General features: G+C 45.7%; 2 long non-coding RNA genes across 5 annotated transcripts; one reads left to right on the top strand and one right to left on the bottom strand.

Moving 5' to 3' along the window:
- Positions 1–405: 405 nt before the first annotated feature.
- LOC139685289 (uncharacterized) lies at positions 406–7,886 on the bottom strand. 4 transcript variants are annotated; one of them, XR_011700081.1, is made up of 4 exons: positions 7,200–7,886; positions 2,594–6,191; positions 938–1,607; positions 406–778 (listed from the first exon to the last, which is right to left on the bottom strand). It is a non-coding gene; the product is annotated as an uncharacterized lncRNA (long non-coding RNA). The 4 variants fall into 4 exon arrangements; XR_011700083.1 differs by lacking the exon at positions 7,200–7,886 and having other exon boundaries at positions 2,594–3,237; positions 5,777–7,187; XR_011700082.1 differs by lacking the exon at positions 7,200–7,886 and having other exon boundaries at positions 2,594–2,715; positions 3,146–7,187.
- Positions 2,304–12,675, top strand: LOC139685291 (uncharacterized). The gene is made up of 3 exons (XR_011700084.1): positions 2,304–2,967; positions 10,197–10,259; positions 12,487–12,675. It is a non-coding gene; the product is annotated as an uncharacterized lncRNA (long non-coding RNA).
- Positions 12,676–12,954: the final 279 nt, after the last annotated feature.

Here is a 12,954-nt window from a genome sequence, read left to right on the forward strand (position 1 = left end):
ATAATGAATTTGGATAATGAATTGCACACTCTCATATGCACAGCAGATGCTCCTAACTTGTTTACTGGAAAACTTCTAAATAAAACAAAACTGCAATAAAAAAAATCCTGCATCTGTTTATGGAAAATAAAGGTCCTGCTCTGCCTGAAATTATTATTTTTCTTTAAAGGGAATTAATAAAGCCTATCTTACAATAATTTTTAACTCACTGAGACCTGAGAAAGTTTAAACTGGGATATAAGGAAAGCATCTGGGGCAATTTAGAGTCAGATATTTATGGACAATTGCCCAGGCATCAGCAGTGCTCTCTTGCTTTTAGAGACAATGTGTGCCAGGAGGCAGGATCTCTGATGGAATAGAAACACCTACCTCCAAATTGTGAAATTATGAGACATTTCAGTAAAATGTAGAAATTAGTAATAGTTTACTAAAACAGAGAACAAAACCAGACAAAACAGCAATCAAACAATAACAGAGAAAATGTAACCCCCAAAAAAATCACTAAATCACTCTCACTTCCACGCCACGGAGGCAGCAACACCGGCAGCCTTGGCGTCGTCACGTGGTTCCATGTCGGGGCAGCCACCACGCAAAAGCAACAATGATGGTGGGCAGCAGGAAGCTGGCAGGCCCTCTTGTGGGCGGCGGGTAGCTGTGTGTGGTGCTGAGGCAGTGGCAGCCAAGCAAGCTCTCTCCCCCCCGCCCCGGCGGCTGGTCATGGAAGGTGGTGGGAAGCCAGCAGGTCGGAGCGGCGGGTGGCGGTTGGAGACCTTCCGGGCTGTGTGGCAGGAGTGAGGGTGAGCGAACAGAATGGTTGAGCTCTTATTCCTTCCAGTTCTTGCAGGGTTCGCTCTCCAAGGATCTTGTCCCAGTTTTCACCGTTTTCACCTCAAGGGTCCCACCTCTGCCGCCACCCCCGCCCCTCCACAGTAGATACCTTAGCTCAGCCGATGCACGCCACCTCCCCAAAGCCGCATGGTGGCTTTGGAGAAATTCGTCATGAAAAATCTAAACCACAACAAGCACTGGTTAAAAAAGACAATCCTGAAATTTCAGTTGAAATGATGCCAAAATTCCCAGTAAATCCCGGAAGATAAAGAACTGCTCAAAGTGCTTTGCTCTGTTAAGAAACAGGTAGCTGTTTTATTAACGCCAGCGGGCAGAAAGGGGTTAGCAGTGCATGCCCCACGCCTCCCGTGCTGTGTCAGATTACACATTTTATAGCTTAGTCTACTACATATGCAAAGCCATGGACTGAGGAATGTAATACATATGCATAAAGCAAGTGGGAACTGCATACCTATGCATAAAGTACGCAAGAACTCTTCATACATATGCACAGCTGGGCGTAACTGGGGTGGTGCTTAGAACTGTGCCTGCGCAGTGCTTGCCTTGAGTAGGGGTCTTGCTATTCTTCGGCCTCACAGGTGGTCGTTTCAGGGGCTCTTCCTCGCTTAAACTTTTAACCTCTCTGCTGGACGCATGCTCTGTTCCGTCGTTTTCCCTGGAAAGCCGCTAGCTTGTTTTACCAGTTCTCTAGCTGCTTTAGCTGAATTCTGATTGGATAACCTTGAATTAAGTTTAGTTTCTGCTAGGCCTTGGGGCATCTGGAAGAAGATACATTTTCAACTAGTGAATTCCATAGCTTGTAACTTTTCTCATATGTACAGTCAGAAAGCCCCCCCTAATCAAAACTTAAATCTTATAACTAAAATCCTCAAAGTTACATAAAAAATATTTAAGCTAAAGTGTCTTACTTATACAATTTCTTATCAATACAGGTGGGTTTGTTTCCAGGAAACTTATTTTATTTCAATGTTTCTTTCAAGAACTTCATACATAAACATCATATTTTGTACACTACCATGAAAGTACATAGGCAGAAAGGACACTGATGCTGTATAAGCAGAATTTTTCCAAGCAGTAAAATAACCCATGTGTCACAAGGGTCAGATTGAGAGAGTTAGGAAATGTTCCTCTGCAAAATCTGAAAACTGCTTGTATCAGTATGATGATGCAGTTTATTCTACAGTTGCCAGAACAAATTAAAAGTTACACATTGACAAAACTACCCTAACAAATAAGAGCTCAGCTTCTGTGTAATCACAGCAGTGAACATTTATATCCATCAGTAAGTCAAATGGGTTTAAGACTATTATTTTTAAGTAGGGGAGGAGCACCTCATTACCATAGAATCATAGAATGGTTTGGGTTGGAAGAGACTTTAAAAGGCCATCTAGGCCAACCCTCTGCAATGAGTAGGGACATTTCCAACCTGACCAGGTTGCTCAGAGCCCCCTCCAGTCTGACTTTGAATTATTATCACCATTTTACAGGGAAACTGAGACACAGAAAGATCAAGGAACTTGCCCAAGATAACCAAAAAGGCCAGCCAGAAAATTAAACTAAGTGTCTTAAGATCCAATTCTGGTTTCTGGGACACATTGTTCCCTGGGAAGCAGTTTGGCTCCCTGTTGCCTTCACAAAGGCTCTCTGCTAAGCTGAGAATACCCACAGGCCAACCATGCCAAGGTGAAGACCTCAGCACCAACAAGGGACCTCATAAAACATCCAGTGGACCTGACTGTTCTACCTGCAGCAGATGGAGATTCATGAACCTGCATTCTTGTTTTATGGGTGAATTGAGAATAAGTTGGATGTTGGTGTCCAGAATTTCATCCTGAAGGTCATAAACTCTGAACACCCACTAGGACTCTGCGGGAGAAAAAGAACACGGCAGTCACAGAACAGCCTGAAGCCTGCAACAGAAAAACCACACCACCAACTATCACATTTTTGGAAACATGGTATTCACAGATAGAGTCACAGATGGATACAAGCTGCCAGACTTCTATGGAATTCTCTGGCGCCATACCATGCTCCAAGCACAGCCACCTTGGTTTCTCATGGACCTGCCTGGTCTGGTTCTGAGTATCTCCAAGGATGGAGACTTCCCAGCCTCTACAGGTAAGCTGTTGCAGTGCTTTACCGACCTCATGGGGAAATCCAGTCTCATTGCATTCCAATCTATGCCAGCTCTCTCTCATCTTCTGACCATGCATTGCTGTGAAGAGCCCAGACCCATGCTCTTAAGTGACCTCTCAGTAGTACTGTGAATTTGCTCTTAGGTCCTCTTGTACCATACCTTCTCCAGGGTGACTCTCACAGGGTAAGTGCTCCAGCCCAACCACCTCTCCTGTGTGCATGGCCTGGGACACGTAGGAAACAGTTCTTCCTCTGCACAAAAGAGGTGGGTTAGGATTTGTCTTGCTCCATGAATGCTGCTGTGCATGCAGTCAATTTTCTCCTGACCCATCCACTGTCCCAGTTACTCTGCAACAGCCAGATTAATGTGGAACACATTTTCCTCTGGGATCAGCAATTCATCTTTCCTTTGCAGCCCCTCAGCTCCTGCCAAAATGCTTTGTTCAAAACTGCCGGGCTGGGGGTTTAGAGAAATGTTACTTCAGCTCTAGCACAGCGCAGTAAATGTGATTTTTGCCATTGCTAGTAAAAGGCCACAAGCTTTCTACTGTCCTTTTGTCCTAGTTCAGCAAGCTAGGACCAGTTTATCACTGTGTGGGTGCGACCATAGCTGTGTGTTCTAAAACCCTCTATGTCATTTCTCATTAACTGTTTACAAAGAACCATTTGCAGCTGCTGCCCAGGGCACACCTGACCGCTCAGGATGTAAGCGGGCTGTTAAAGAAACCTGAGATAGGAGCTGTGATAACTCTCCTCCTGGAAGTCGTTAGCGCCTTCACACCTAGCCTGAGGGGGCATGTCTGCTAATGGGCCTTCAACAATTCCAAAAATACCCCATGACTCACAGAGTTAGATCACCCATTGTGGAACTCCCCGCCCTGGGGGAGGTACTGGGCATTCCCACCTGAACTTGAGGGTATATAATCTTGAGGTTTTTCCTGAGGAGCTAAATGTAAAGAGATAGTCTTCAGTGTAACATTTTCAGGAGAGTTCAGGAAAGTTAATAGCCCTTACTTACAAACATTTATCTTGGTATTTGTGTATAATTTGTAGACAATTTTTCAGTCTTAGTGTTAGGATGCTTCTGCAACCAGCTGCCAGGTATGAGGGTAGTCAAAGATGCACATACTTCAGTAATCCCAGTTCCCACAATTTGCCTACACAGCCCAGGACGACTGCTTGCAGGGACACAACTGACAGAAGCTCTGCAACTATTTTCATCACATCTAGGCTATCTAGAAAAACACATTTTCTTTTACAAAATTAGTAGAAATCACATAGCAATAATATTTATCATGATCTCAAAGAGCACTAGAAACACTCCCCACCTAAGGGCAGATACATTTGGGTTTGCTCTTCACACATACCCAAAAAGCTTAATTATTCTCAGAAGCAGGACAAGAAGATGAGGTAAAATTAAAGTAACTTCCTTCAGTTTACAGACCACTTGGAAACAAGATACTCAGAGGTATCTGTTGGCAATGGAAATACCCAGGCAAAGGGATGCAGAAATAGGTGCTGATCCTGCAGGAGAGCCTCCGTCTGGGACATCCAGGATTCTGAGGGATTGAGAGAGGTAATCCCCTCAGTCCCTTTTACTGACTAGGGGACATTGATCTGTCCCTCTAGTGTCTTTCTGCCTGAGTGATCAAAGCAACATGTGGCTCCAGGCAGGCTGTGAGAGATCTTCCACCAGCAGACAGCTGAAAGGATAAAGGAACAGGGCTGTGGCAGATGCCTGGTTCTGCCTTGCTTTTGCTAAGGATAAGAAACCAGTCTGTCTTCCATCCATAGACCAGTCCTCTATCTCCTGTGAGATGGTGACTCCCTGTGGAAAGCTTTTAGGTTACATGTTACACATAAAAGAGATAGGAAGGCTTTACTTAGCCCCAGGTATATGGGGGGCCCAGGGACCACTTTTCCCTGCTGGAAATTCATCCAGTACTTTCACTTGCCCTGCTGCTTCCTGCTAACTGTGCCATGTGCAGCAGTGTGCCTTTTCCTCTCTTCCAGTCCTGGGAGACACAAGTGCAATGGCCAGTCTGTGTTTCAGGAGGGCTTGTGAAACAGTATCTTCCATAAGACTACACAAATGCTGTAAAATGCAGATAGTAATGATCAAGGCCAGGAAAGAGCAGCCTAAATGTCAGCAAAGGGACATCGGGTCATGTCTGCAGCTTATGTGTTTGTTTCAGATACCATCACACAACAGCCTCAACATTCCCTATAAAAATAAAATTTAGAAAAATAGAAGCAAATACATAAACCTTGTTTGCCTGTGTCAGTATTTCAGACCAAGGTCCAGTCTATGCTTCTCTGTTGGCTAAAGCAGGGCTTCACAGTACTTTGCTCCTCTTGCAGCAGGTATTTTGGCTCCACAGGAAAGTTTCAAAGGAGCTTGAACAAAGAAAGTACTGAGAGGGAGTACACCAGTAATGCATACAGCCCTTTGTATGGGGCATGCCCCGGCCCAGCAGTGGATAGCGAACACGGGATTCAGTGAAAGGCCCAGAAATTTTCTGTGACTTCAGGGGGATTTGGGAGCCCATCACAGTGTAAGACCCTTTGCTGTCTGCACTGCCAGTCCAAGGCATTGAAACCCCATAGACAGCAAGGTGTCCTGCCACAGCTCTTGCATTGGCTGCATGTGCTTTGGGCAGTGTCAAGGTAAAGATACAGATGCCAGAACTATGTCTGCTCACTGGATTCACTGACAGGCATCTTCAAGACCAGCCTCTGCTCTCCAGCTCAGCATACCCCTGCTGGCACCAGGAGAGGAGAGGATACTCACCAGATGTTGCAGCCCGTTGATGGGTCTCCTCTCTGCAACACCTGGGCAAATGCTTCTACTTCAAAGTAGTTTCCTGACATCCGATCCCGTCAGATCTCGGAAGCTAAGCAGGGTCAGCCCCGGATTAGTACTTGGATGGGAGACCTCCTGGGAAATGCCGGGTGCTGTAGGTTCTAGTCCTGAGGACTTCACTGGCACCGTCCAAGCTCGCTCAGCCGTGGCAGATGAACCTCAGGACTTAAACGGTGGGGCCAGTTCTGCGCACGCTGAGCCTCACCTAAAACCCACTGCGCAGGCTGGAAGGGCACACCCACGTGGGGACAGCCCTTCCCAAATCTTCGTTCGCGAAGTTTGGCCATACATACAAAGTAGTTTGCAGGATGATTGGAGTGTTACAGATTTCTCCAATCCTCTTCTAAAAGAAAAGAAAACAAACAAACCCATGAAGGCTTGCATACAGCTTATACCCAGGTTCAGAGGCAGATCTGTTCCTAAGCAAGTCACTTTAGCACACAGTATTGCCTTAGACTGAAAATTCTTCCACACCAGGCTCTGCCATGAGCATTGCCCTCAGAACAGGAAAGGAACTTATCCCTGAGCCACACCTTTGCACTGTCCCAGCACTTCTTGTCCTGTCCAACAAGCATCAGTGCTGACTGGGGAAGCTCTCCAGCATCTCGTACTTGGAGAGGCGATGTCCTCACCTTCCTTTCTCCCCTCCTAGCCCAGACACAGTGAAGCACTGGGCATTTTGCCCTTTCTGAGGACAAAATGTCTAATTACAGTGCACTGAGTATAAAATGTAGGAAGTATCTGAAATGTGACCAAAACATGTCAGTCTGGGCCCAGTATTTAATTTCTCACTCACTACTCACTCTCGCTATATCCTGATCAAATTGGTTCTGTTGATAGCCAGATAAAACTCAGTGGAGCATTTGAAAACCTGATGGGTGTTTTTGCTCCCACTTTTCCTCCCTGTTTTGGTTTGAATACTTTTGCAAAATGCTAAGTATAAACCAAAGCAATAAAGCTCCCCCTCCCACTGAGAAGAGGGAGGAAAAAAACCCCTCTGAAACTTAACTGGTTCATAGAAAGAGGGAAAATGAAAAGCAAAGTATAATATAACACACATATACAAAGGTAAAAAGAAACAACAATAACTCCACACCGGGTCACCCACCCAGTAATACAGATTCCACCACTCCAGTCACAAAACACCCCAAAACACACCTCCCAAAAGACACCTGGCAAGAGAGGAGAAGAAAACCAACAATAAGATGTTTACTTTCCTGAACCAAAAACAGCCATGGAGTAGACGTGAGCAGCAGTGAGACCTGGCTCCCCAGAACAAAACACGCATCCTTCCCAGTCAAGTAGCCATGAAGGAAAGAGACAAAGGCACCTCCCTCACTCCCTTTTATACCTGTTTTGATGTCAGATGATATAAAATATCTCTTTGGTTGCTTAAGTCAGGTGACACTTGTTCCTTCTAATCTACATAACACTCTCAGGGCCTACTAAAACTGAGGCCTACTAAAATTAAGGCCTAATCTAAGCCTAACTAAAACTAAGGCCTCCCTAGGCCAAAACTACCACACCCCCATTATCAGCTGAGAAGCTCTGCAGTAGTACTGAGCTGGCACTATGTGATGTGTGATGAGGTGGAAAAAACTGGTTTACAGCAGCCACAGCTCTTCTCTGGTGAATCATATCCTGCCAGACACAAGCACAGACCAGCCTCTTCTCCTGAGTCCTGACTGCACATCAGCCTGTCCCACAGAGGGCATACACCATGCTGGTTCCCCCCATGCAGCCCCATGCACAGTGGGTTCCAATGAGATCTGCATGGGGGATTAAGTATTTAGCTCTGCCCTCCTGTGCTGCAGACTGAGTTTATCTACAGCAGCTGCCTCCACCAGCAGGTACAGGTTTGGGTCTTCTTTATTCCCATTAGAGGTGGTAAACAGGGGGTCAAAACAAGATTTTTCTGGGATTTGTGTTAGATTGATCAAACAGTGCCCGTTCTCCTCTTTGTCTATGTGAACTCTTCTGCTCCTTGCTTTACTAGCAGAAACATCTGCAAGTAGCATTTCCTACATTTGGGACTGTGGTAGTTTTAGCTAGGCCTCAAATTAGCAGGCTCAGAGAATCTACATAGATTAGGAGAGACAGGTATCACCTGACTTAAGTAACCAAAGAAATATTTCATACCAGATTGCACAAACCTGAGATATACAGTAAGGTAGGAGGAGTTTTTCAGTTCCATCATGTCTGCAGTGGAGGCAGGACACGCTACAGATGTTCTGCTGTCCTGGGCCTTGCTCCTGCTGCCACTATATCATATTTTGTTTTAGTTTCAGGGAAGCAGAAACATTTTATTGTTATGCCTTGTTGGGTGTCTTTTAGAGTATTTTATGAATCTAGAGTAATGAAATCTGTTTTCAGTGGGAGGTAGAAAATTGTTGTTATATCTGTGTTAAGTGTGTGTTATATTGTAGTTTTCTCTTTTCTGTATAAATATATATAATTAGTTTAGGTTTAAACCTAGTTTGAGTTTCCAGAGGTTCTTTTCCTTTCTCCCTTTTCACAGCAGGGGGAGGGGGCTCTAACACACTGTGTTGGGCAGTTGGCATTTTGCCAGCTCAACCCAAGACAGGGACAGAGTAGTTTTAACATCACAGAACGAAAAAGTTTCTTGTCAGTTCTCCAATTTCCTGTCAAACTGAAGATGCCAGAGAGTTTTGTTCAAAAGCCTCTGAGCAAGCCTCCTGGGCAAAAAGCATGTTAGAGCTGTTGAAACATCATGTTTCATTATTCTCTCAATGCTTCACAGAAGAAATCATTTTCACTGAACCATCTGTGCAGGAGACACTCAAAATGTCAGATTGAACAGGAAAAACATTTCGATCTATGTTTTCCGGCTAACAGAGAAAGTAGTGAAAAGACCTGCTGTTCAGCAAGGTAAAATAGGTACTTAAAAATCTGTAGTCATCTTAACAAGTCTCATGAGTTTTATCAAGGGAAGGTCAGCATAATTAGAAAACCTGCCCAGCCAACCCATGCTCAGAGGTCCAAAACTAATTTCATTTTATAGGCTATTGCTTGAGGGAAGCCTGTTCCTGAAGAGATCCCATACATCCCCTCTGGAACCAGACTTGGGACCCCCAAGCTCACCAAATTGTACCTCTGCACAGGGGGAGCTCAGTACATCCAGCTTCATCCAGACAAGCTGCAACATGGTATATGAAGAGCATCTTTCCCAATGGCTCTGGTGCCCCCTCTCCTCTGGACATGCTCGGAACTGCATGGCTGCATTTGCAAAACAGTTACCCATAAAGCCAAGCCAGTATTTTCTTTGGCCTTTTCCTCTTTAGCACAGTTCGTTCTTCCAGATTGGCTGGCCATCAACTAGCTAATGCCAGCCTCACTAATCACAAAAATCTCCTGGTGCTCCTGTGGGGGAAAATCACTGTGCTTTTGGCCTTTGACACCCAGAGGGAGGAACTTTCATGTGTAGCTGCTTAGGAAAGATCCTGGCATGGTTTGTCTTGCACCTTGACAAATCCAGGACTGCAACAGTGATGGAGAAAACAGCAGTGAAGAGAAATGATCCCCAGCCCCGCAGCTGTTGTAATTGCTGTGTAGTGTGAGGGTGGTGCTTCATTTTCCTCTCTGCCAGGTAGCAACCCGCAGTTTGGCAGAACTCATCACTGCACCAACTCAATCAGGAGATGACAGAGGGTTGAAGACATTCAGAGAGAAGTGGTCCATACTTCCCTCATCACTAATGAGGGCATGGGACCCTTTACAGCAACAGCAGTAACCTCACAAACAAGGGTGGGCAATGTTACTTAGAATGATGAGGATGGAGTTTGACTGATGTTAACACTGCAGGTTTCAAGCAATTTTTCGCTACTTCTGGCACATGAAGACAGTTACCTTTCTTCCAGGTTTCCCTTTCATCAGCCCTATGTGCACACATACCCACATCTGCCTCCAGAAAGGTTAGAAATAGTGCCCAGCACACACCCTAAGACTCATCCACCAGCTTATCATGGGGATGAGCAGATGCCCTTCTCCTTTTCTTCCTTGCTGCAAAATCTTATAACAGGAGCTCACCAGCTCACAGAGGTTCAGTCATGCCATACAAGTGAGTGATGACACAGAAGAGAGGCTTTAGCATGGGTTACCTCAAGCCCTGGGTCCAGCCTCAGGGTCTGCTGTCCCAATAAGCCATGACTCGTGCCAGAGTGGGACAGCAGGGAGATGTTCATGAGGGATTTGCACTGTAGAGCCTGCAGGTTACCTGCTCTTCTCACTCAAGAATCTTGAGTCCTCCTCACCCTTTCTTGGTCAGCCTGGGATTGCGCTGCCTGGAGAGAAGAACCAAGCACCTTCCCTTCCACCTTCTCACCCACAGGCCACCACCAAGCTGGGTGACAAGAGTCATGGAAGGGCTCAGCATTGCCAGTAGCGACGTAAGGTAAGGCTCTTTTCTGCTCAACCCTTCAGAAATGATCTTCAGATGACCCACAAGGAAAGAGAAGAAGTCTTACCTCTTTGGTGTTGACATAAAGCACCAGGATCCAAAACAGGATGTGGGGGTTTGGTAAATCTGGTCTCCTGAGAGGATCCACACTTCAGTGATTCTAAGGCATTACACATTAATGATGAATACAAACAACCAATCATCTTTAAACACTAAGAGGTCTCTATGCTTCAGGCTGAGCAATATTGTACATCTTGAGCACATGAACATGAGCAACAGCACTGAGTGGCCCACACTGAGAGCTGCAGCATGACCTGGACCCTCACATAGTCATTTCCTTTCATTATTACAGGAAAGTGCAATTTAGGCTGTGTGCAGAGGGAAGTGTTCATAGCTGCCAAAAGTGCTGATACAGCTTCAAGAATCTCAGAAAAACCCTGCAGAGCCATGTCCCAGGTAGCTGCATGAGCAGGGGATGACCCAGGAGCTGAGGGGACTCCAGTGCTGTGCATGCCCTTCCCAATAGGGCACAGTCCCATAGGGTCTTAGCATGGCTGGCAGAGTGGGGGCTGGGACAGGTTCCATAAACAGCCCCATACACAGCAGAAGATAAACCAGGAACAGGGTCCCTTCAAGAAGTCCAGTCCAGAGCAGGAGAAGGGCTCGGAGACAAAGGTACAAGGCAGGTCCGAAACTATAGGAGTCAGTTTAAAGCACAGGTTTGCAGGTACAGATACATATAACTGGAAGCAGAAGGATGGCAGGAACACTACAGCTCCCAGAAGCAAGTGAGGCTCATGAGGGAGGAGTGACTGACTGCACATGCCCCCTGAAGGAGTAAGCTGATTGGTGTAAGGTTGTGTAGGCTTATTCAAATATGTTACCACCCTCTTCCTGGGGTTTATATGTTCTCCCATAACGGTCAATAAACAGATTTCATGCCAGCAGTCACTAGTCTCACTTCACACACAACCCATGCAGAGCCAGGGCAGGAGATAAGGACATATTTAATATAACTCTGACAAGGACAGAGGACCCAGGCAGGAGTTTAAATGAGGTCCTGGACCATGGGCAAAGAGGCAAGTAGCACTACACTTCTCAGATGGTTGGCCCTAGTTCTCTCTCAGAACCAGAGCCAGGAAAAAGCCTAGGGTTCACGAGCTGTAACAGCAGCAAAGCTCTAATCTCTCTGAATTTCAGAAGAATGACCCCAGAATTGATCCATCAGATGCAAGCAAAGTATAACTAAACATAATATGAAACAAGTACTTCTCTGTCACTTGTTCATATTTGACATCAACATTTGAAAAAGTTAGGCAGGGAAAGCAGCTAAAAATGAGGGCTCAGTGTTCAGTTAACTGAGACACTGCCAGACAGCCAAGCAAAATGCTCTTGGCAAGGGAACTTCAACTAATGCTCCTAGCCTGTTACAAATACAAAGTTACACAGGCCACAATGGAAGGCATTTAAATTAGGTCAGGCTTTCTTGGCACTCCTCCGAGTGGAGAGAGCATGGAGAGCTAATCACCAAGGCTGACACTCAGGAGCTTGTTAATATGGGCTAACCTGTGCCATTCATTTATGCCCTCAGTCATTGCCATTTTAACATGAAAATGCAATACCTCCAGATTCAGGAGCTCATTTTCTCTGGCACAGCCACACTTTTGTGCACATGCTGTTTGGAGTTGCTGGTTAGTAAATACAGCAAAGTGGTGAAAATGCCTAGTTATGTCCATCTGCATCCTCATTTGTTGCCTAGACTCTTTCTAATGAGACCAGTGCAATTACCCAACCCTGCCTCAAGCCAAGATCATTGCCCTAGTTAGAGCAGCCAGGACCAGCTTATTACTGTGTGGGTGTAATCAAAACTGTGTATTCTAAACCCAGTAGGTCCTTTCTAACAAGCTGTTAATAATGGAGCATTTGCAGCAGCTGCCCAGGGCACATCTGACCCCTCAGGCTGGGTGTTAAAGAGAACCCTGTGAGATTGGGTCTTCACACCAATGACCCAGGTGTGATAACTCCTTGCGGGGGAGGCAGTAGCACCTTCACACCCAGCCTGATGGGTCATGTCTACTAATGGGCCATCAAGGATTCCAAAAACATCCCATAACTCACAGAGTTAGATCACCCATTATGGAACTCCTTGCCCTGGGGGAGGTCCTGGGCATTCCCACCTTAACCTTAAGCATATATAATCTTGGGGTTTGGATACTTCTAGTACCACTCATTGGATCCAAAGGAGGACCAGAACCTCAACAGAAGTACAACTGCCACTCTCAACCAGACTGCAACCATCATCCTCACCAACAGGTTTTACTTTCCTTTTACTTTGGACTCTGGGGGGGACCACATGGGGCTTCTGAACACCATTCTGGGTTTTGCGGGTTAAAACCAATTTCTCTTTGTACTATTGTATCATTTATTGTAATATTTTTATTAAATTGTAACTCTGACTTGCTCTTTTGAGTTGGGTTTATTTCTCCAGCCAGTGTACCTTTAAACCAGCAAAAACAGAGACAAACCCACCAAAAGCATAAGGGAACCCCTTCACCACTGCCTAGTGCTTGTATAGATAGATTGGAAAACAGGGAATAAGCATGTATGAATGGAGTTGTTAGAAAAGGACAAGTGAGGCCTCCTGAGCAGCTGGTCACTCCAGGACTTCCAAGGTGATCAAGGTTACACA

This window comes from Pithys albifrons, chromosome 2 (assembly GCF_047495875.1).
Source record: "Pithys albifrons albifrons isolate INPA30051 chromosome 2, PitAlb_v1, whole genome shotgun sequence".
Classification (NCBI taxonomy): domain Eukaryota; kingdom Metazoa; phylum Chordata; class Aves; order Passeriformes; family Thamnophilidae; genus Pithys; species Pithys albifrons.